The sequence below is a fragment of the Chlorocebus sabaeus genome, chromosome 25 (assembly GCF_047675955.1).
Source record: "Chlorocebus sabaeus isolate Y175 chromosome 25, mChlSab1.0.hap1, whole genome shotgun sequence".
Classification (NCBI taxonomy): domain Eukaryota; kingdom Metazoa; phylum Chordata; class Mammalia; order Primates; family Cercopithecidae; genus Chlorocebus; species Chlorocebus sabaeus.
Genome location: NC_132928.1, coordinates 71,032,993 through 71,057,069, shown reverse-complemented (window position 1 = coordinate 71,057,069; position 24,077 = coordinate 71,032,993). Strand labels below are relative to the sequence as shown.

The window sequence follows — 24,077 nt, the reverse complement described above, 5'->3', positions numbered from 1 at the left end:
GGGGTCAGCCCGACCTTGTTCTGTGGGCCACAGGTGTTGGGATCTGCTGTGTGCAAATCATTTAAAGTCTTAGAGCTTTTCTTTCCTATCTGCAAAATAATAATAATGAGAGTGGGTGCCTTATAATGTTACTGTGTGGTTTGAATGAGATCATGTAGAAGGCACTTCATGAATCCTCATTGCTTTGTAGTTATTGAGTCTGCCTGAATCTTGAAAGTATAACCCCAGTCTTCTGGCGAATCAGGAGCTGGAGTTATGTGGGATGCAGAAAGTGGTATAAGTGATGTACCTGTTGCCTTCTCCTGCGTTGTTTATTCCTTTACTCATTGCATGTTTTCTGAACATCTCCTCTGTATCAGGCAGTGTTCTAATACTAGAGATGCAATGGACACATGACATGAAAGAGTCTTGATGAAGCTTACCCCCAGTGAGAGACGCCTAAAGTAAACAAGTAAACAAACAAGCAAACTTATTATAGCTTGGAGCAAGTGCTATGAAGGAAGTAAATAGGGTTCTGAAACCCAAAGTCACCGCAGAGGATGAGGGTGAGGAGGTGCCACGTTCAATGGGATGGTCAAGGAAGGCCTCGAGAGGAGAGCAGGAGGAAGAAAGTCCCCAGTGCAGGAACTGATAACTGCTAAATGCATGAGTCAGGCAGCATCTCAGAGCATTCCTGGCATCTGGGAGGACTCAAGTGACTAGGGCTGACCAGTGCTCACAGCAACTTGACAAGAGGCAGCAGGAAGCCCAGTAATGTGAGATCTCCCCGCCAGTGTCAGGGACTATATGTTATTCTCTATGTTACGGGGAACTATGTAGGGACTCTGGATGAGGGAATGGTTGACCCTCTCTACACTTTAAGAGATTGGTCTGGTGGCTGTGTGGAGAATGTACTGGGGGAAGACAAAAGTAGAAGCAGGGAAACCATTTAGGACTGCATTGTAGACACCCAAGCAGAAGATGACGGCAGAGACACGGAAGTGCCCAGAGACTGGGAGGTGGAATCAGACGGGCTAGCTGTTAGGGGTGAGTGAGAGGGGAGGCTCTGTGTGCCCCCCAGGTTTCTAGATCGAGTGTCTGTGTGGGCAGAGGTGTGTTTACTAAAACAGGGAAGCCTGAAAGAGGAATAGGACCTTTTCGTCTGGTGGTGGAAGCATTCAAGTGAATGTGCCAAGTAGCTAGTACATACAGTCTGACAGTTATTCAGGAGACATTAATTTAGGACTGATTACCTGTCATGCATTAATGTAGGTACCATGAATACAGAAGTTAAGCCCCCACCTTAAGATGCTGGGAGCCTCACAGAGAAGACAGGTATGGAAGGAGCTCATGTGAAATGAGTATCCCATGAACTGAGTATTATGACAGTGCCCTGCTAGGGCCACATTAGGGACCAGAGGAGAGGCACTGGTGTCAGGTTGGAGTCTGGGTCAGCTCAGTGGAGGAGAAAGAGGGGCAGCAGATGTGATGACAAGAAAGCACCAAGTCATCAGATGTAGTTCCCAGCAGGTAGTTTGGAAGTGGTTATAGGTAATGCTAGAAAGGTGAGCAGGAGCCAGTTCATACCTGTTCAAACCCTCACTGTGACAAAAGGACAATTGAACACCATTGTCTAAAGATGATCAGTTATCTCGGTTCTTTGGATGAGAATTTCTAGCATTAGTTTTGTGAATATCCGTGCCTTTCCACATTCCTAAATAAATGTATACAAAATGTTTTTTTCTAGAGTGGTAGGTTCCGTGTTTTAGGTGTGCCTTCTGTGCACTTTTCTGAATTTTAAGAATCTAATTTAGGGGGCTTAGTTTGGAGAAGGTTATTGAGCAGGGGAATAGTGATAAAACTCTACAGAGTGATCACAGAAAGGATATTTCCCCTACATTTAGCACAGATGCCAGAAAATGTCATGAGAGATGGTGGAAATAAGTGCCTCCAGTGCAATAATACAATAGAGCTGTGCTGCTCTCTGAATTTCTGAATCTCAGCTCTTTTGAGAGCTTTTCTTTCTTTTTTTTTAGTATATTCCTTTTTAAATATAATTTCAACTTTGATTTCAGATTCAGAGGGTACGTGTGTAGGTTTGTTACATGGATCTATTGTGTGATGCTGAGATATGACATATGATTTGTCCCATCACTGAGGTACTGCTCATAGTACTCAACAGGTTTTCAACCTTTGTCCCCTTTTGTACCTACCACGTCTACTAGTCCCCAGTGTCTATTGTTGCCTTCTTTATGTCCATTAGTACCAAATGTTTGGCTCCCATTTATAAGTGAGAGCATCTGGTATTTGGTTTTCTATTCCTGCATTAATTTGCTTAGGAAAATGGCATCCAACTGCATCCACGTTGCTGCAAAGGACATTTTTTTAATGGCTAGATAGTATTCCATGGTGTATATGTACCCCCATTTTCTTTATCCAGTCTACTGTTGATGGGCACCTAGGTTGATTCCATGTCTTTGCTATTGTGAATAGTGCTGCAGTGAACATATGAGTGCATGTGTCTGTTTGGTATAACAATTTATTTTATTTGAGTATATATACCCAGTAATGGGATTGCTGAGTTGAAAGGTAGTTCTGTTTTAAAGTGCTTTGAGAAATCTCCAAACTGCTTTCCACAGTGGCTAGACTAATTTACATTCCCATCAACAGTGTATAAATGTTCCCTTTTCTCTGCGGCCTCGCCAGCATCTGTTTTTTTTTTTTTTTTTCTTTCTTTTTTTTTTTTTTTTTAAATAATAGCTATTCTGATTAATGTGAGATGGTATCTCATTGTGGTTCTGATTTCATTTATCTGATGATTAGTGATGTTGAGCATTTTTTTTCGTGTGTTAGTTGGCTGTTTGTATGTCTTCTTTTGAGGAGTATCTGTTCATATCTTTTACCCATTTTTTAATGGGGTTATTTATTTTTTGCTTCTTTGATTGTTTAATTCCCTTATAGATTCCGGATATTAGACCTTTGTCAGTCGCATAGTTTGGGAATATTATCTCCCAATCTGTAGGTTGTCTTTTATTCTATTGATAGTTTGTTTTTGTTTTTGTTTTTATTTTTTTGTTTTGTTTTGTTTTTTGCTATGCAGAAGCTCTTTAGTTTAATTGGGTCTCATTTGCCAATTTTTGTTTTTTTGCAATTGCTTTTGAAGACTTAGTCATAAATTCTTTCCTAAGGCCCATGTCCAGAATAATGTTTTCTAGGTTTTCCTCCTATAGTTTGAAGTCTTACATTTAAATCTTTAATTGATCTTGGGTTAATTTTTGTATATGTTGAAAGGTAGGGGTCCAGTTTCATTCTTCTGCATATGGCTAGCCAGCTATCCCAGCACCATTTATTGAATAGGGAGCCCTTTCCCCATTGCTTATTTTTGTTGACTTTGTCAAAAATCAGATGGCTATAGGTGTGTGGCTTTTTATTTCTGGGTTTTCTATTCTGTTCCATTGGTCTATGTGTCTGTTTTTGTACCAGTACCATGCTGTTTTGGTTACTATAGGCTTAGAGTATAGTTTGAAGTAGGGTAATTGATGTGTCTGCATTTGTTCCTTTTGTTTAGGATTCCTTTTGCTACTTGGGCTTTTTTTCGGTTCTATATGGATTTTAGAATAGTTTTTTTCTAGCTCTGGGAAAAATGACATTGGTAGTTTGATGGGAATAGAGTCTATAGACTGCTTTGAGCTGTATGGTCATTTTTTTTTTTTTTTTTTTTATACTTTAAGTTCCGGGATACATGTGCAGAACACACAGGTTTGTTACATAGGTATACACGTGCCATGGTGGTTTGCTGCACCCATCAACCCGTCATCTACATTAGGTATTTCTCCTAATGCTATCCCTCCCCTAGCCCTGCACCGCATAACAGGCCCTCGTGTGTGATGTTCCCCTCCCTGTGTCCATGTGTTCTCATTGTTCAACTCCTATGTGGATTCTTCCAATCCATGAGGAAGGAATGTTTTCCCATTTGTTTGTATCATCTGTAATTTTTTTCAGCAGTGTTTTTGTAGTTCTTCTTGTAGAGATCTTTTACCTTTTTGGTTAGATGTATTCTTAGGTATTTGTGTGTGTGCGTGTGTGTGTGTGTCTATTGTAAATGAGATTGTGTTTTTGATTTGGCTCTCAGCTTGAATGTTACTAGTGTGTAGAAATGCTACTACATTTTGTACATTGATTTTGTATCCTGGAACTTTACTGAACTTATTTTATCAATTCCAGGAGGCTTTTGGCAGAGTCTTTAAGGGTTCTCTGACTATACAATCATATGATCAGTAAATAGAGAGATATTTTGACTTCTTTTTCTATTTGGATGTCTTTTATTTATTTCTCTGAACTGGCTGCTCTGGCTAGGACTTCCAGTACTATGTTGAATAGGAGTGATAAGAGTGGGCATCCGTGTCTTGTTCCAGTTTCAAGGGGAATGCTTCCAGCGATTTGTTTGTCATAGATGAGTCTTACTATTTTGAGGTGTATTCCTTCTATCCTTCATTTCTTGAGGGTCTTTACCATGAAGGGATGTTGAATTTTATGGAAAGGTTTTTTTTCATGTCTATTCATATGATCATATGGTTTTTGTTTTTAATTCTGTTTATGTGATGAATCACATATATTGACTTGTGTATGTTGAACCAACCTTGCATCCTAGGAATGAAACAGACTTGATCATAGTGAATTAACTCTGATGTGCTGCCTGATTTGGTTTACTAGTAGTTTGCTAAAGATTTTTGCATCTATATTCATCAGTGATATTGGCCTGTCACTTTCTTTTTTGCTGTATTTCTGCCAGGTTTTGGCATCAGGGTGATGCTAACTTCATAGAATGCATTAGGGAGTAGTCCTTCCTCCTCAGTTTTTTGGAATACTTTCAGTAGAATTGGTATTAGCTCTTCGTCTTATGTCTGGTAGAATTCAGTTGTGAATCCCTCTGGTCCAGGACTTTGTTTGATTATAGGCTTTTTATTACATATTCAATTTCAGAAATCAATATTGGTCTGTTTAGCATTTCAATTTCTTCCTGATTCAATCTTGGAAGAGTGTATGTTTCCAGGAGTTTAGCCATTTCATCTAGATGTTCTCGTCTGTATGCATAGAGATATTCATAATAGTCTCTGAAGATCTTTTGTATTCTTTTAAGATCAATTGTAATGTCATCTTTGTCATTTTTGATTGTGCTTATTTGGATCATCTCTCTTTTTCTTTGTTATTCTAGTTAGTGGTCTATCAATCTTGTTTATCTTTTCAAATCAACTTTTGATTTCGTTGAATCTTTGTATGGATTTTGGGGTCTCAATTTTGTTCAGTTCTGCTCTGATTTCAGTTATTTCCTTCCTTCTACTAGCTTTCGGGTTAGATTGTTCTTGTTTTTCTAGTTCCTTTAGGTATGATGTTACATCATTGAATTGAGATATTTCTAACTTTTAGAGGTAGGCATTTAGCACTATGAACCTTTCTGTTAACATTGCTTTTGCTGCATCCCAGAGATTTTGGTGTATTGTGTGTGTGTATGTATGTATGTACATATGTATGTATATATAAGACAGAGTCTCCCTCTGTCAGCCAGGCTAGAGTGCAGTGGCACAATCTTGGCTCACTGCAACATCTACCTCCCAGGTTCAAGTGATTCTCCTGCCTCAGCCTCCCAAGTAGCTGGGATTACAGGTGTGTGCCACCACACTCAGCTATTTTTTATATTTTTGGTAGAGACAGGGTTTCACCATGTTGGCCAGGCTGGTCTCGAACTCCTGACCTCAGGTGATCTGCTTGCCTTGGCCTTCCAAAGTGCTGGGATTACAGGTGTGAGCCACCATGCCCAGCCTGTTTTTATTCATTTAAAAGGATTTTTTTTTTCATTTTTGCCTTAATTTCATTGTTTACCCAGAAGTCGCTCTGTCACCCAGGCTGGAGTGCAGTGGCCGGATCTCAGCTCACTGCAAGCTCCACCTCCCAGGTTCACGCCATTCTCCTGCTTCAGCCTCCCGAGTAGCTGGGACTACAGGTGCCCGCCACCTCACCCGGCTAGTTTTTTTGTATTTTTTAGTAGAGACGGGGTTTCACCATGTTAGCTAGGATGGTCTCGATCTCCTGACCTCGTGATCCGCCCGTCTCGGCCTCCCAAAGTGCTAGGATTATAGGCTTGAGCCACCGCGCCCGGCCCCAGAATTTCTTTGTTAGTCTTCTGCCTCGATGATCCATCTAATGCTGCCAATGGGGTGTTGAAGTCCTCCACCGTAATTGTGTGGCTGTCTTAGTCTTTTCGTAGCTCTATAAGTACTTGTTTTATGAATCCGGGTGCTCCAATGTTGGGTGCATATATATTTAGGATAGTTAAGTCTTGTTAAATTGAACACTTTATCATTATGTAATACCCTTCCTTGTCCTGTTTTACCATTGTTGGTTTAAAGTCTGTTTTATCCGATAAAAGAATAGCGACCCCTGCTCCCTTTTTGATGAAAGGTTTTCAGTTTTTGCTGGAATTCAAGGGAAAATCTTTTAGAGCTAACCTAGTTGAATGTGAGTTGTAGTTTCTATCACAAGTTCTGTGCCATTTTTAGCTTCTTTAGCAAACTTAACCAATCGTTGAATTTAAAGGGTACAAGTTAATGAGATTTTAGAATTTTGCAGTGCTTTTTCTGTCTGTCAGCTCCTCATCACAAGCAGTGCTTCTTAATCTAGCACAATAAATGTTCTGGTCCCATCTTAGATCAATTATATCTTGAGGCATAACTAGCCACCACAAAACTTCATGGTTTAGAATAGCAATGCTGTGCTATTTCCCACTGTTGCATGGGTTGGCCAGTGGTTCTGCTGCTGCTGTCACCTGGACCACTTGAGCAGTTTCATTCAGCAGGTAGATGAGCCAGGCTGGGAGGTCTAGAGGCTAGCTGCCAAACTTGGAGCCTTGGATCTCCTCCATGGGACCACTCAGTCTCCCAGGGGCCAGACTAGGCATCTTCACAGCCAGGTGGTGTTTGGGTTTGAAAAGGGGAAATCTGAACACTTCAAGGACTCTTACGGCCCAGCTTCCCAGACAGGCACCATGTCATTTCTGCCACATTCTGGTGGTTAAAGCCATTCCCAAGGACAGCTCAGATTCTGGGGGTAGAAAAAGTGACTCTGCCACATTTGCACAATGGTATGATTACAGGGAGGCATTATTTGTCAATATTACAACATACCAGACTCCTTGAACTTCATCAGATGAAATACAGAAGGAGGCTCAGAACTGACAGATGTAGCCATCCCCAAGACAGAGGCAGAGATTACGTGAGACAAGACTGCCCAGGAGGATCTCTGCTATTGCTCATTGATATCCCTTGTTCCTGCCAGCCAGAGTAGGAATAGAACCTGGCGATAAGGGTCACTTTGGCTCCATAACAACGTCTTGAGAAAAAAATGACAGCTCGCCTGCCCCAATACCACTCACTCTTAAACAATACATTTTTTTTTTAAACCCAGTTCAATTGTAGTTGGACACAGGGACTTTAAAAGAGCACATCGCTTGACAAAACCTAAATCATGCTTTTATTGTGGGAAGAATCCAGTTAACCTAAAATGGCTGTTCTGTTTTATGTCTCTTTGCAACATATAGTACAGTATTCCTAGGGAAGATCTGTTTTCTTTTACCTCCTTGGACATTTTAGAGTTTTCTTTTCAGCATTTTCCTTTTCAGTTTCTTGTTTTCCAAAATAACTGGCTTTATTTTGGTCAAATTTAATATACTTCACCCCAACCTGAGGCAGTCAAAATATAGATGGGCTTGTTCTCCCTCCTGAAGTCTACTGAAGCCATTAGTGGAAACATGAAATGTTCACAGGATAGACTCTGATTCTTTTCAGAAAATGAGAAATACACTCCAGAGGGGAGGCAAGCTCCCCAAGGCTGTAGACCAAGAAAGTATCCTGTCTTCCCCTCCCTGAAAGGGATGCATTTGTGTCAATAAGAGTTCTTGGTCATGAGCTACAAAACTCAAGTCTAGCTAACTTAAGTAGAAGGATTTGTTGGAAGATGTTGCAAAGGGCACAGACTTCTGAAAAGGCTAGCAAAGCAGGCTTTGCAGCTATTGGACAAGAGCCAAGTCTAAAATCACACTACAGCTGTGAAGGAGTCACATCTTGGCGGGTGAATCCAGACACTGGCATCATGTCATTGATACCATGAGCCTGGATACTGGACACTGCTACTGCCACCGCAGCTGCCCCCAGAAACTGGATGAACACCTCCCTTCCAGAATGCATTCCACATAACCTTGCTTCTTTGTGTCTCCAGCTCATTAGTCAATGTCTGATGTGGGTTTAACAGATTCACAAAGCCAAGATTTCACGTGTGTGCTCTAGATGGAAGGGAGCCTGGGAAAGAAAGTGTCTGACTCTCCAGTTTCTCTGATGGGAGGTGGTGACTGCCTATCCCTGAGAGTCGCAAAATGGCTAGATTAATTGAAGTAATGCTAGCTGCTATAACTATTAGGCCCCAAATTTCAGTGGCTGATACAACAGACGTCTGTTATACATTCATCTAGAGTCCAATCAGTGAGTGGAGGTAGTCAGGAAAGGGGATGGTTTCATTCTGCACTACCAAGGATTCAGGCAAATAGAAGCTCCACCTATTCCCTAGCACATTGCTTTCAAGTCCACCTTGGACTTCAGTACCAAGCTGGCAGTAAGTGGGAGATTGCATGGAAGATTGTTATGAGCTTGGCCTAAACCTGGGATACATCATTTCCTTGTACATTCTACTGTCCACAATTGACTTGACTACAAAAGAGGCTAGGAAATGCTATCTAGCTGAGTACCCAGGAAAAGAAGTAAAAGGCTTTGGCGAACAATTAGCTAGTTCTGGTGCAGTACATAATTGCCCAAACCTAGAATAGGGGCGTAGATCTCAGATAGCCCAAAAGAATGATCAAGGTTCATGGCACACCCTATTTCTGTTGTCTGGTACCATAATGAATGATTGATACAAATTCTATATCAAGAATACAAATAGGATGGGCACAGTGGCTCATGCCTGTAATCCCAGCACTTTGGGAGGCTGAGGCGGGTGGATCACCTGAGGTCAGGAGTCCGAGACCAGCCTGGCCAACATGGTGAAACCCCGTCTCTAGTAAAAATACAAAAATTAGCTGGGCATGGTGGCACACGCCTGTAATCCCAGCTCCTTGGGAGGCTGAGGCAAGAGAATCACTTGAACCCAAGAAGTGGAGGTTGCAGCAAGCTGAGATTGCGCCATTGCACTGCAGCCTGGGTGACAAGAGCGAAACTCCATCTCAAGGAAGAAAGGAAGGAAGGAAGGAAGGAAGGAAGGAAGGAAGGAAGGAAGGAAGGAAGGAAGGAAGGAAGGAAGGAGGGAAGAAAGGAAGGGAGGAAGGAGAGGAAGGAGAGGAAGGAGAGGAAGGAGAGGAAGGAAGGAGAGGAAGCCCCAAGAGCGAAACTCCATCTCAGAAAGGAAGGAAGGAAGGAAGGAAGGAAGGAAGGAAGGAAGGAAGGAAGGAAGGAAGGAAGGAAGGAAACAAATGAGGAAGCCCCATTTTTCTATTCTATTCTTTTGGCTTCTATATTCCAGAATAGAAATAAATTATTTTCTTGTTAATGTAAGAAAACAGGATTGTGGTGCCCCTACTGCTCTTGAGTTCAGGAGTATTACTTGCATCTACCTAAACAGGGAGCCTGTCAGGAAAACATTCTAGAGTGGACAGATTAATCATTGGCTTTAAATCTAAGTCAAATTAATAGATAATGAATGTTAGAAGGCCAATGGGGGGCACCAAGTTCAAGGGTTTTCAAAAGAAATGGAATCTGTTGAATCGTAAATCCCATTTAACCATCCTTTGTTTAGGTGGATACAGAAAGATGGGAAAGTGAGAGTCGATGATCCGTTTCTGCTCTTCTTTAGTCAGTCAAGTGACCTAGGCTGATGGGTTAGCTTATTTCTATGAGAACAGGAGAAAAATGAATGAGGAATCACCACGCTGCCAACAGCAGGAGCCAGGCAACTTGAAAATACTGTGTGAAGAGGTGAAGGATCAAGAATACGAACAGAAAGCAGAAGGCATTGGAGGGAGTTTTCTTGTGAGACGCGTGTGAACTCTGGGCTAAGGAGAGAATGCAGAGAGTGTGATGGTGCCAAGTACCCTCCGAAGGGGTAGTCTCATCCCTTCCTCCCACCTAACTAATGGGAAAAGCAAACCCAGAGAAATGAATAGGCTTTCCCGAGGCTTACAGCAAGTTAGAGGTAGAGCTAGTCAAACCCACATGGCTGTCTCTTAACCAGGACTTCCCCTTCCACCTCACCATTTCACCTTCTTCTCTCATTCCTGCTTTCGGGTATTTGTTTGGAATTTGTATCATAGTGTTTGTTTAGTTCATTAAACACGAAAAACTGGTGTATAATTCATTTTGTCACTTGCATAGACCCTTGAAAACTCCATATGTTTTTTTAGTTAGGAAAAATCCCCACTTTCTATCAGGATATACAGAGCATTGCAAGTGACTTGGCCTATCAGAACCTTGATTTCTTCCTCAGAGCCTTGATGTGATTTCTAAGTTTCTTCCAAGCTTTGACAGTTCATCAGTTCACAAGATAAAAAATAATTCCACCACAGGACATATTTAGGGGAAAGTTGAACTTCTCCCTGTTGCAGTGTGAAGATAATTCCCTCCAAGGGAGGAGATTGGATATAATTGTTATATCGCCCAGTCTGGGAGATATACCATGGCTGGAGGCCATGGCTGGTGTCACAGAAGTTGAGCAACTATTGGATCCCTGCTAGAACAAGAAAGGCCAGTGTGCCTTAGCATTAGTCTATCGGCTGGTGGCAGGACTGGGCTTCAGAAGGACCACTGCAGAGAAGAAACAGAACGGAGGAATTTCAGGCAAAAGAAAGAGGAGGGCTTGCTACAATGGCAGGTGAGGGAATCCAAAGGTCTGGGATGAGACTGGGAGGTTGAAACCCATGGTTATTCATCCACAGAAGTGGGAGAAAAGAGAGAACATACAGCACAGAGGCAGCTAGTGGCAGGTGTTACAGAGATGGAATAGGAATGGAAGAATCAAGGGAATAGGGAAATATACGAGTTGAATATTCTTTATTTGAAATACTTGGGACCAGAAGTGTTTTGGATTTTGGATTTTTTTGATTTGGAATATTTGCCTATACATAATGAAATATCTTGGGGATGGGACCCAAGTCTAAACACAAAATGCATTTGTGTTTCTTATAAACCCTATATATATAGCATGAAGACAATTTTATGCAAGATTTTTAATAATTCTGTGCAGGAAAAAAAACTTGTGTACAATGAAGCATCAGACAGCAAAGGTGTCACCATCTCAGCCACCCATTGGGCAATCTGTGGTTGTTTGGAATCACCATCATTCCTGACTCTGATTTTATGTGCTACTGATAAGCATTTATTTTCTTATAATTGTTCACACATAAGGACTTAACAGTAAATAAAAATTGACACACCATTAATACCGTGAATAAATGCTGTGTTCAGGGTACCTGTGCAGCTCAGTGACATCACCAGAATACCTGGATCCACTGCTAGGCAAGAGCAGCAGCAGACAGCTGCAGGCTCCCGGTCTCCACCCAGGGTGCTGGGTTTTGATTAAAAGGTTAATGTACACTGCATTTTATTTATTTAGGTTGGAAGAAACATGAGAAGCAGTTGAGAGACCAAGAAGTGGGTCCTCTAGGGATGAGGAGGCCTTCTGCTGTGTGACTTTTATAAATGGCCAAGAGGGTCTTTTTCTCCTTGGGGACACTGAAGAAACTGTAGGCTGTGCACCCGCATTTTGACTGTTCCCATCACAAGAGGTCAGGTGTGGAATTTTTCACTTGTGGCATCACGTCAGTGCTCAAAAGGTTTTGGATTTTGGAGCATTTAAGATTTTGGATTTTTGAATTTGGAATGCTCAACCTGTAGTACAAATGCTGGACAGCATGAAACACTCACTTGAGGTTAGTGATCATTATTTTAAAGAGAGATCTGTAAAGATTAATAACTGTGTGGTTTTCTCTAAGCCACATTCAATATTGTGGATGTAGGTGTGGAAGGGCAGAGTTAAAGCTAACCAGGACTGGGTTGAACCAAGTGAGTGTCGTGAAGCTGAGAAGGTATTTAATATGTAAGGTTGTGACAATGATTATAATACTTGGCCATGGAGTGTAAGCTGAGGATGAAGGGAAGTGAGGGTGTGAAAGAGGTAAGAAACAAGACCAATGAATCGTGGATCTGGGAAGGCTGCAAAGATTGTTGAAGTTGAAAGATTAGAGGAAATGAGCTGGAAAAATGAGGTGGTTACTGGTAAATGGCATGTTTCAAACTGATATCTTTAGAGGGAAAGCAATATTTTTATAATCAAACTCTACTGTTATCACCCTGGGAATGACTGGCTGAGGTTGAGGGGAAGATGAGATCTTTGCAGGGGTAGAGATTGGACTGGGCACCAGGATGTTGGGAAGAGCATCTCTATGGATATTTACATCCCCAGGAGTAATGGCAGGAGGCATGGTGGAGAGAGTGACTGAACCGGAGACACAATCTTTATGGAAGGAGTAGGAATGACCAGAGAGGCCATAGGAGATGGCAATGAGTTGGAGCATGGGATTAGGATGACAGAATGGCCTGAGAGCATCAATGAGAAACACAAGGATGTCTTCCAGTGCTGACCAAGTGGTGAGAGGCATGTGTGAAAGGATTTTGAGATTTGGATGGGTGGAACAGTTAAGTTGGGATCAGAAAATGTGATCTATAGAGAGGCAAGGAAATTAGACTGCAGGGAATCCTGGGCTTCCCATAGCAAATGACGTGAACTGCATGCAGTAAAGCAGCATTCTCTCATGGGAGGATGAAGACGATCCTGTAGTCTAAGGCTGGGTCATCTGCATGGAAGGCTTTGAGGTGACTGAAACGAAGTTGATCTAGGCATGGAGGTATGTGTGCACAATCCTCATTAGTGTAAGGCTGCTACATTTTTCTCATGGTGAGATCTGTTTTCCAGAAATCGTCTTACAGGAGGTAGGTCTTAGGAAATAGAAAAGAGTCATCTAATAAGATGAGTTTTTGGAAAGCAGGAGAAAACAATGATACCATAAATGCATGGTGTTATATGGGCATTTGCCTTTTTAATTATTTGTGTAACTTTATTTCCTCAACTTACTCATTTCTCAGTATTTCCTTGTGATGAGTGATACAGCATTTGTATATATTTTCTACATTTCCATCAATCAAATATTTACAGTTTTTGGTCATCTAATAGTTCAAACAAAAAATAATAGAGATTACTTTGTTCTTTTATTTAAAATAAAGTTGTAATGAAAGTTATATTTGTGTTTGAGTGTTTGTGTTGATCATGAATCTCTGAGGTCAGGGCCTTGTCCTTAGTGTCAGGTATGTGACCACATGGTTGGCAATCAATAAATGTTTTCTTGATAATAACATAATAAATAATAATTTGAAAACCAAAGCCAGTTTGTTTTCAATAGCCTTACAAAGTTTATGCATTGAGGTTTTTCTATTCCTGCGGACTATGAAAAATTAACTAAGTCAGACTCCATTTGACTGTGAGCCCTTCAAAGGCTGGGGCTTCATGGCTTTTTCACGTAACTCTCCCCAGTGCATTGACTGGCTCATGGTAAGATGCCCAGTAAATATTGGTTGGATGAGAAGGTAGACGGTTGCAAGTTTCTTGAACACCAAGTACATGCCAGGTACCATATTAGGTTCTTTATTTGTATTATCAAAATATTCCTTATAACAGCTCTATAAAGTGAGTAGGTGCTATTACCCAACTGTCGACATGAGAAATCTGAGTGAATGAATTTAAGTAAGGTGCCCACGGCCACACAGTCACCAGTGGTAGAGGAGCATGAACACCTAGATGTGACTGACCCCAAAGTCCACGGCCTGTACAGTAGACTCCTGTGCTTGAGAGGGAAGGAACAGAGGGAGGAAGGTGGGTTAAATAAGGAGAGAATATGAAAGAAAAAAATGATTAACCATTTCAGAAAGTATTTTTGGTTGTTGAAATTAAACAAATAAAAGTTGGTTTTACCAGAATTCATTCTTAAAGGCTATTGTGGTAGCACCTTTGTAAGTCACTTCTAACAGTTCAGCTGTTTGAATTATTGGCTATCTTAGCAATTTTGCTTTCCGTGTTCATTCTGCAAGACTTAAAGTCATGAAACCTAGATGGCTCTTGTAGAATGAACATTGAAAGCAAAAGGCACAATTATCAGGATGTAGCTACACATTACCACCACGTCTGGAAAATATCAAAAAATAGGATTTATGTTTCTGTCTACGTGAAATGTTATCAGCCATCTCGTAGTTTGGCTAACACCCCATAATCACTGGCCTGTGGGGACATTTAAAAATATCTGTGTAACTGAATCTTATCTAAAGCAAATCCAACCCAACCCTTTATCTTAGCTGGCTAATCCATACAGAGGGATAGCTTTCCCACTAATCTTGGAGTTATCTAGAATTTTCTCTGCTCTATGACAACATTCAGGTCATTAGCAAATGCTTAGTTCTTAGGTCTGTATAGATTGAGTAATCTGTCAAATCCCTTGGTTCCAAACTTGCCCATACAATAATGAGTTATCCGTTCAGAATCCCTGACCACGTATTTTTCTTCATTGCAAATTGTGTGACCTGTTAATAGGAGAGACGAAGTCATGTTTGTCTAGATAGCGAATCTGGGAAGAAAGAGGGTTTCTTGCTGAACGTGAACAGGGTCTGCATATCTTAACATTCAGCACTCGAAAATAAATTCATGGGAGAAAAAGAAGATAATACAACTTTGAATTAAATATTCTTTAATTGGAATATTTATTCTAAGGACTCTTCTGAGTAGAGTTGGATGCATTAGTTTTCACATCTTTAAACGGGGCAGGAGTAGTGGGAAATCATATCACTCACAGAGATAACTATCCTCTATTTCAAAGTTTCTTGTTCTTATGCTTCTAAACTGCCCAATGTGAGTTACAATGTGTACTTAGTGATTTGGTTAATTTCATTTTCTCCCATGAGCTGGTTGAAAATAAATAAATTCAGGAAACCTTGGCTTGTAATTTGTCAAGCGCCTTTAGACAGTGTGTGATAAAAGAAGAATACTGATTTTAAATTCAAAAGAGCAGACCCTTCCACAAGACAAGTCTCTTTTGAGAATCAGTGCCCTGGAAATTACGTCTGCATAGCCAGGTTGATGTGTACATCAGATAAGATACTCTGAAGCATTCCTTTTTAAATTGATAAGTGTCACATAAATACATAGTGTTGTGAAATAGAAATTCTGTGAAAAACCAGTGCTGTTTCATTTAAAGGTATTATAACACATTTAAAATCTAGCTTGCCAGACAGGTCACAGAACAAATTTTATTCCTATGGGCAGATCTTAAAGAATATAAAGTTCCTTGGGATGTAAAATTGTTACAATGTAAAATCTGTGGTAGGCTCACAAAATCAAACAAGTTGTAAATTATTCAAACCTACTTTTGTCTTTTTTCTCTATTGCATACTGGGCCAATACACTTCTAGGTTCCCAGTATCACATTTAAAAGACACTGAAAGCCAGGTACGGTGGTGCATGTCTGTAATCCAAGGAGGATTATATGAGGCCAGGTGTTTGAGACCAGCCAGGGCAACATAGTGAGACCCCATCTGTAAAAAAAAAGAAAGAAAAGAAAAAGAAAATTAATTAGGTAGCTGTGGTTGTGCCTGCCTGAGGTCCCAGCTACTCCAGAGGCTGAGGTGGGAGAATGACTTTAACCCAGGAGTTTAAGGTTACAGTGAGCTATGATTGCACCTGTGCACTCCAGCCTGGGTGACAGGGGCTGACCCTGTCTCTACAAAATATAAAATAAAATTTAAAAGACACACAGGTCCAGTGTTGCTGAAGGACTGGAAACTGGAACTAGGGGAGAAGTTGCCACTAAGGTAATAAAGAACTGAACTCATTCAGTGGCTCAACAAGCTGATCCTATTCGTTGTTTTGGTTCTTGTCTGTGGCCTTAGACATGTAACTATACTATTAGCACTCTGTTTCCCTGTCTTTAAGATTGGATTAATCTAAACAGAATTGATTACCAAGTGCATGTGTAACACTTAGGGAATAGGAAGTGTCCAGGACATCTTCTTAGTGATGGTAATGATGGCAGTAGTCATGGCTCATACAGTGTCTCCCAAAGAGAGAGACTCAGTCTTTCTGTGTCTGGCCCTGGTGGTTTCAGAGAAGCTGAAACCTCCGGAAGGTGAGTCTTTGCTATGGCAGGGAAAGCCCTATTCGTCAGAATCAGAATTAAACAGCAATCAAGAGAAGGATTGTCCCTTGATTTACTTTGTTGAGTAAATAAAATCATTTTTACCTCTCCCTAGGGGCTGATTTATTAGAAATTCTAGTATTTAAAACTGGAATGAGGAATTTTAAGTTTGCAACTATAATCCAATGGATAAAAAAATAAATCTTTTAAGACCTAGAATATCTCTACATGAATTTTATTTCCATTGTGCGATCTTAAAGAAAAAGGAGGCTCCTTGAAATATAAAATTCTTTTTTTTTTTTTTTTTTTGAGACGGAGTCTTGCTCTGTTGCCCAAGCTGGAGTGCAGTGGTGCAATCTCGACTCTCTGCAACCTCTGCCTCCTGGGTTCAAGTGATTCTCCTGCCTCAGCCTCCCAAGTAGCTGGGACTACAGGTGTGCACCACTACGCCCGGCTAATTTTTGTATTTTTAGTAGAGACGGAGTTTCACTATGTTGGCCAGGCTGGTCTTGAAATCCTGACCTCAAGTGATCCACCCACCTTGGCGTTCCAAAGTGCTGGGATTACAGGCATGAGTCACCGTGCCCAGCCTGAAATATAAAATTCTTACAATTCTTTCTTTCCACAAATTAAATATAGTGAGGTCTAACAAATACAGAGATGTCCCCTAAGAGCAGGTGGATGGGAATAGATGACCTGAATGTTCCTTCAAGCTTATGTTCTAGGCTTCTGTCCCTGGAAAATGAGTGTGGGTAGAAGAGGAGCTGAGAAAGTTCCTCCCTGCCATGACATGGAAGCTGCAGGAGAAGTTTGTGGGGCAGGGAGGGAGGGCGGTGGGAATCCCACTGTGACCTTCTTAAAAATGACAATCATTCAAAAACGTTTTAAAGTCTTTTTTTGACATTATTTCATTTGGTCACAAAGCAGCCCTTGATGTAACCAGCTAGCAAGAGGCAATACAAATTTAGAATTCCAGCTTTAAGAAAAATGTTACGGGGGCCCTCGTCCTGTTAATATCTCTACCACTGTACATGCAGGAGGATATTAGAAGGGGCTATCAAGGAACCTCGCTGGGACTGAGCCCTGTCTCACACATCTTGTGTTCCCAGCCTGTAATGTGCACTCAGGGCTGTGGAAGTGAACTGCTCAGAGCTCAGCAATGGCCATATCTGATGGTCTCCTCCTTTTTGTAGCCCTGATCAATTCAGGAATAACCTTATGTGACCACAAAAGGAAATACATTTTCTAATAATCCAACATAAGTATCCCAACGTTTGTGCCTGTAAGTCTCATCTGTAGTTTGAAAAGCACGGGCTAAGCTCTACCTATGTCTAAGAATGTCCACTTTGTGAGTTAGGGTCTGATTGTGCTCTATGGGTAGTTTGAGCTTTGTCCCTTGTCTAACATCCCCTGTGGTCACCTCGCTACTGGGTATATGCAGAACACCAGCCCAGTGCCGGGCATGCTGCAATGGCTAATGAAGGCAATGATCCTTTTAAAACTCAGCTAAAATAAATATTCAGCATATGTTTAAACATTTACAATGTTTTAAATTACATTTACAATGTAATCATATTGATGAAATTTTGGAATTTTTTATGAATCCAGTTAGATTCCTTCTTGTAGAATCCAATTTGATTTTTGGGAACAAAAGGTCATATTTGTTTCTCAAAGTACTCATATCAGTTAAGAAGGGAAATTGAAGGACCGAGAAGCCCAATATTGAAAATGTGTTGTGCATTTCGGCTTTAATCGCAATGTTCTCACTGGAAGGTTGTAAATCATCCCAACCTTTTCTTTCAAAGCAGCTTTTCTGGTGCAGGGGCCCATGTTTAACATCCCTTCGAAGTCCCATTATCTACATGTTTCCTCTTATCTCTTGGTAAACAGCCTGCACCTTAGTTCTGGTCCCTATCACTTTGTTCCTGAAATGAGACTGTGGGTGGCTGGTTTCCCCATCACTGGTCTGTTCCCCTTAATCCCAGAGGCTTCAGGGGAATTTTCTTAAGTACAGCTTTCCTCATGTTTCCTTGGGACTTGAAAATCTCTTTTACCTGCCTGTTACTTACAGAATTAGGTTCAAATGTCTCCAGTGTGATCTAACTCTAACTTTCCTTCCACTTTCCCACTCTTTATGGATCCTGTCCTCTGGCCCAGGCCTCCCAGCCAGGAAGGTACCTCTCATGAGGCCTTTTGGGATGTAAGAGAAGGGAATATTTTGGTTTGATTTTTGGCTGCTGGACTTTCTGTTCAGGTAACCATTCTTCGGTTCCCAGCTTTCCCAAGAGAATGCCAACCCTGCCTCCATCTTGGCAGGTGTGTCTACCAGCCACACAAGTTAGCTACAATCCTGTGCCTCTCAGAGAGAATATGTTAAAATTCACTGCAACTCGATACATAAGAATTGTCAAAACTAGATGGAGAGAAATTGTCTTAGTTCAGCCTGCTGCATCAACTATACCATAGACTGGGCGGCTTAGACAACAAACATTTATTTCTCACAGTTCTGGAGGCTGAGAATTCCAAGATCGGGTGCCAGCAGATCTAGTGTCTGGTGAGGGCCCATTTCCTGGTCTGCAGACAGCCATCTTTCTGCAATATCCTCACATAGCAGAGAGAGAGCAAGTTCTCTCATGTCTATTCTTTTGAGGGCACTACTCTTATTCATGAGGGCCCCACCCTCATAACCCAATCACCTCCCAAAGGCCCCAACTTCTTGTTTGTTTGTTTGTTTTTGGGACAGATCCTCGCTCTGTTGCCAGGCTGGAGGGCAGTGGCACGATCTCGGCTCGTTGCAACCTCCGCTTCCCAGGTTCAAGCGATTCTCCTGTCTCAGCCTCCCAAGAAGCTGATGCTACAGGTGCCCGCCACCACACCCGGCTAATTTTTGTATTTTTAGTGAAGATGGAGTTCACCATGTTGGCCAGGATGGTCTCAATCTCTTGACCTCATAATTCACCTGCGTCAGCCTCCCAAAGTGCTGGGATTACAGATGTGAGCCACTGTGCCTAGCCGGCCCTACCTTTTAATACCATCACCTTGGAGGATAGGGTTTCAATACATTAATTTGGGTGAGACACATTCAGTCCATTGCAGAAATTATGCATCTCAAGGATTTCCTGAAAGGTATCCAGTTCTCCCAGTCCTCAAGAGTTTCTAGAATCTACTCTTGAATGATGCCAGGCCTCTGGAGAGCCCCATATGTAAGGCTGACTTGTTTTGACTACCTATAGAAAGGCTTTTGCTTTATTGCACTTCGACCATATTCTAGCGTCCTGCACTGTGAAATATTAAAACAGCCCAGCAAACCTTGTGCTTACACTTATTGTGCAATGTTATTAAGGATGTTGTTCACCATATTGCACAATGTCCTCTTTATGAGGATCCTGGGGATATCATCTCTCTGGTGTCTTTGCCAGAAATAGCTATGATCCTTCCAAGGAATTAGTTTGTTTTTGCCTTAAAGACACAATGAACCATTTATGTTTTCTTCCTACATTGGCTTCTGGAAAGCCCGGATTGAAATCTGTGGATCACTATTAATAAATGTACTGGGTATCCTAGAATGCAATTAGGACCCTTGACATTGTTTCTGTATTTGTATTTGTCTAACCTCTGATTTGCACTTAAATTTCTTCACTTGCTCTCATACTATGTATACCTTTTAGATTAAGTTTATTCCTTCTTGAAATTAGGTGGGAATAAATAAGTCTGGCTGGGCTTGGCATTGGTAGGTGTGACAAAGGTGTGACAGTGCAAACACAGCCACAATTAGAGGTGCCAAGAGTCAGTTTCGATGGAAATACCAGACAGAGACAGCCTTGCCAGCTTGATATTCATCTCTGCCAGGACTGCAAAAGGTCACATTGTGTAGGCAGGTTGACCTTCAGCATTTCCTCTGGAGGGAATATGCTTCAAACCTTCTGAGTCTTCCTGAGAATATGGGCCTTGATTTACATTTGGACAACACAATTAGTGCATTTTCCAAAATTACCAGGTTTTATTATTTTAATATTCTTTTTTTAATATGATCCTGAGTGTGACTCTTTCACTCCTAAGAGCAGATTATCCAAGACTCACCTGAACTAAGCTTTTCAACTGTTGGCAGCTATGATGATGTATCTGTCAAGTCTAAGTCACCCTTCATGGCAAACTGTTTCCTCAACTGCCCTTTCACCAATGTAGAGACACCCACATGTTCCTCATAGTCTACTGTGCTATTTCACTCAGATGGTTAGAAATTCGAATTCTCCATCTTCTCACATACACACAGACACACACATGTGCATGCATACACAGACCACAGACTCACACACGTACTTATGCAACCAGCCCTCCCAGTTTAATGAAAAGGGAAAAAAAAAGCCCTGGCTTTCAGCTCAATGTGATAAATGGTAGAACCGGATAGAAGAATAAGGAAGGGGAAAATTGGAATGCACATTTTTGAGGTCTGCTGTTAAACCAGTTTTGCTAATTTCTTCAAGTGAAAATCCTCCTTTATGCTTTTGCCTTGTGTAATATATTTCTGAAAACTGTCGGCTGGGCGTGGTGGCTCATGCCTGTAATCCCAGCACTTTGGGAGGCCAAGGTGGGCGGATCACCTGAGATTGGGGGTTCAAGACCAGCCTGACCAATGCGGAGGTTTAGTAGAAACCCCCGTCTCTACCAGAAATACAAAATTAGCCAGGCGTGGCGGCGCATGCCTGTAATCCCAGCTACTTGGGAGGCTGAGGCAGAATTGCTTGAACCCGGGAGGTGGAGGTTGCAGTGAGCCAAGATCGCGCCATTGCATTCCAGCCTGGGCAACAAGAGTGAAACTCCATCTCAAAAAAAGAAAAAAAGAAAGAAAAGAAAAGAAAGAAAGAAAACGGTCTTATTTCCTCCATTGGAAGAGAATTTCTTCCTAAATTATGTTATTAATGTACAACAAGCCAGTGTTAGTGTGTCACTGTGGCAGATTGAGACCCCACCCCCCCGGAGCCTAGGGACTGCAGTCGGAGAGTCCCAGTGTGCAGAGCGGTCAGGTTATGGTGGTCATTACTCTCTGGATGCCCCACTGTTTACAGTCCAGTACGCATCTCCATACATCTTCACCAGAGGGAAGAAACGTTTTATATCGTAGAATGAGTTAAGAGACCCTTGACATGTTTAAAAAAAAAAAAAAAAAAAAAGAATGCTTTCAGCCAAGAGCCAAAGCGAGGAGGTCTGGCAGAAAGACAAATGGAGTCCAAAGATTTGGGATCAGGCTTTAACTGTCTCCCTTTTTATGTATGCAGCCTGCTTGGCTTTTCCCTTTCCTGACCTGGACTCCTATTTCATAGACTGCTATCCTAATAGCTCTGAATGTGCATTATGATTTGAAGGTTGTAGTTTTCCATCTCTGGCATATTATGGTCATCTTACTCCTGCGTTCTATATGGAGGCTTGGTCTAAACATAGCCTTTCTTTCTCTGCCACCATATGTAAGGTAATACAATATACTGCTGTGGAGTTCCTCAACTGGTACCTCTTCAGACAGAGATCTGGAGAAGAACTGTTTTATTTGTCCATTCAATCATTGCATCAACAACTTTGTTAGCACCTACTAATTACCAGACACTGTGAATAATGATATGAGATCCCAGAAAAAGTGAATAATGAATAGGGGTGGGAGTGGGTGAAGCGAAATGTTTTGTGTTTCAATTAAGTCTCCAAAGACATGTAGAAAGATTCAAAGACATTCTTTTGGCCATGACTGAATAACCAGTACTGAAATATTCTTACTATCATAAACAATTATAAAACTGAAAAATTACATTAACCAATACTTTGCAGATATTGGACAACAGGCAGTTCAGGGCCCTTATCATTGAGAGAAAGGAAATACACAAAATGAGCTTCATAACTGCCTCCACTTTCTTTCTAGAGGTGCTTTCTTGTTCACAGTATAGGAAGCTGGAGCCCAGACAAAGCACTGTGGTCTTATTGAACTAGGGGGATAGAATCTGAGTCCTGGGCTACTGAAGTATCTGGACTTTGTAGGTCAGAGTACCAGACAGGAGTGAATTGCAAAGAGGAGCTGCAGAAATCTGCATGGAGACCCCCTTTCATGATTAGATGGATATTAACCTGCTCTTGTGTAGGCATAGCCTGACAGAGAATGGTAACTGGAATGATGTGATATAAACAAAGATTATGTAGGCTATGCAGTGCTGAGAAATGTAGAGGCTCCAAATAGCCAGTGAGGACACCTTGTTGAACATCTTGGGCATTCAGTTGAGACCCCCAAAAGACCAGGCTTTAGGAGTAGAGATATTATCACCCTAGAACAAAGACTACTCTGGACCTTCCCAGCCAAAGATTTAAAATAAGCTTTAGAAGGATCAAGCTGATAACCTGATGGGCAAATAAATTAACTGCCTGACAGAACATGACTCTTAAAAAGGAAGACAAAAAGTTCACACTGCCAGGACTATAACATCAGTGATATCTAGCATATAACAAGAGTTTCTAGATATGCAGAGAAGCAGGAAAAAGTGACTCATAACCAGGAAAATGAAACTATAAATAGAAACACACTCAAAGATTTTAGAGTTAATAGAAAAAAAAGTTTCCACCAGGTAATCCTATGTTTAGGATTTCAAAGGAAAAATGATCATAATGAATGAACATATGGAGAATATTAATAGAGAGGAAAAGTACACCAAAAACTTAAAATTCTAGAACTGAAAAAAATACAATGTCTGAAATAAAAAATTCAGTAAATGGGCTTAACAACAGCAACAGAAAAGATCAATGAACTCAAGGCTATAGAGACTATCCAATCTGATGCAAATAATGAAAAGACTAAAGAAAACTATAGAGACCCAATATCTTGTGAAACAATATCAAGTATTCTAACATATGTGTAATTCGATTCCTAAATGGAGAAGTGTGAAATAGGGGTGGAAAAGCAACTGAGGACATATTATCCAAATTTTTTTACTTGATGAAAAATATCAATCCATAGATCCCAGGATCTCAATACATCTCAAGCAAGATAAACACAAAGAAAGCCAAACCTAAATGTGTAATAATCAAATTTCTGAAACTTAAAAAGAAAAATTATAAGCGCATGTGAGATTTGTAATCATCATCTTACCAAGAGCATGAGAGAGTTTAAAAACAAACTCTACATTATATAGAGAGAACCAACAGTGTGAATTTTCTCTGACTTATCAAAAGAAATAATGCAGGCCAGAAAACAATGGAATAATTTTTTTAAGTGCATAAAGAAAAAACAAAAACAAAAACTATCAACTCATAATTCTACATCTAGGAAAAATATTCTTCAAGAATAAAGACAAAATTAAAATATTTTCAGATTTTAAAAAGCTGAGATAATCACCAACTGACATGCGCTATAAGAAACATTAAAAGGTGTTCTTCACGCTAAAAAACAGTATTAGATGAAGAATCGATTCTACACAAAAGAATGAAGATTGTGAGAAATGGCAAATATGTGAGCAAAGATAATTTTCTTTTTAAAATCTTTCAGAATTGATTAAGCAAAAAATGATAAGAATGTATCATTGGGTTTAAATTACATGTCGAAGTAAAATGTTTGACAACAATAATGCAAATAACATGAGAGGATAAATATTCCATTGTAATGTCTTACATCATTGGAGGACTCATGAAATTGATTCATAGTAGATTGTGATAAGATAAAACACACATTATAACCCTTAGAGAAACTGCAAAAATAAAAGAGGTATGGCTAAAAAGCTGACTGAGAATAAAAAATAAAATACCCAAAGTGGCTCAATTAAAAAATAATGACCGGGCCAGGTGCGGTGGCTCACACCTG

At 40.7% G+C, this 24,077-nt stretch overlaps 1 protein-coding gene across 1 annotated transcript in view; it reads left to right on the top strand.

Annotated features, from left to right (window-relative positions):
- Positions 1-24,077, top strand: part of PCNX2 (pecanex 2) — a 312,991-nt gene that overhangs the window by 237,523 nt on the left and 51,391 nt on the right. The window lies entirely within an intron of this gene.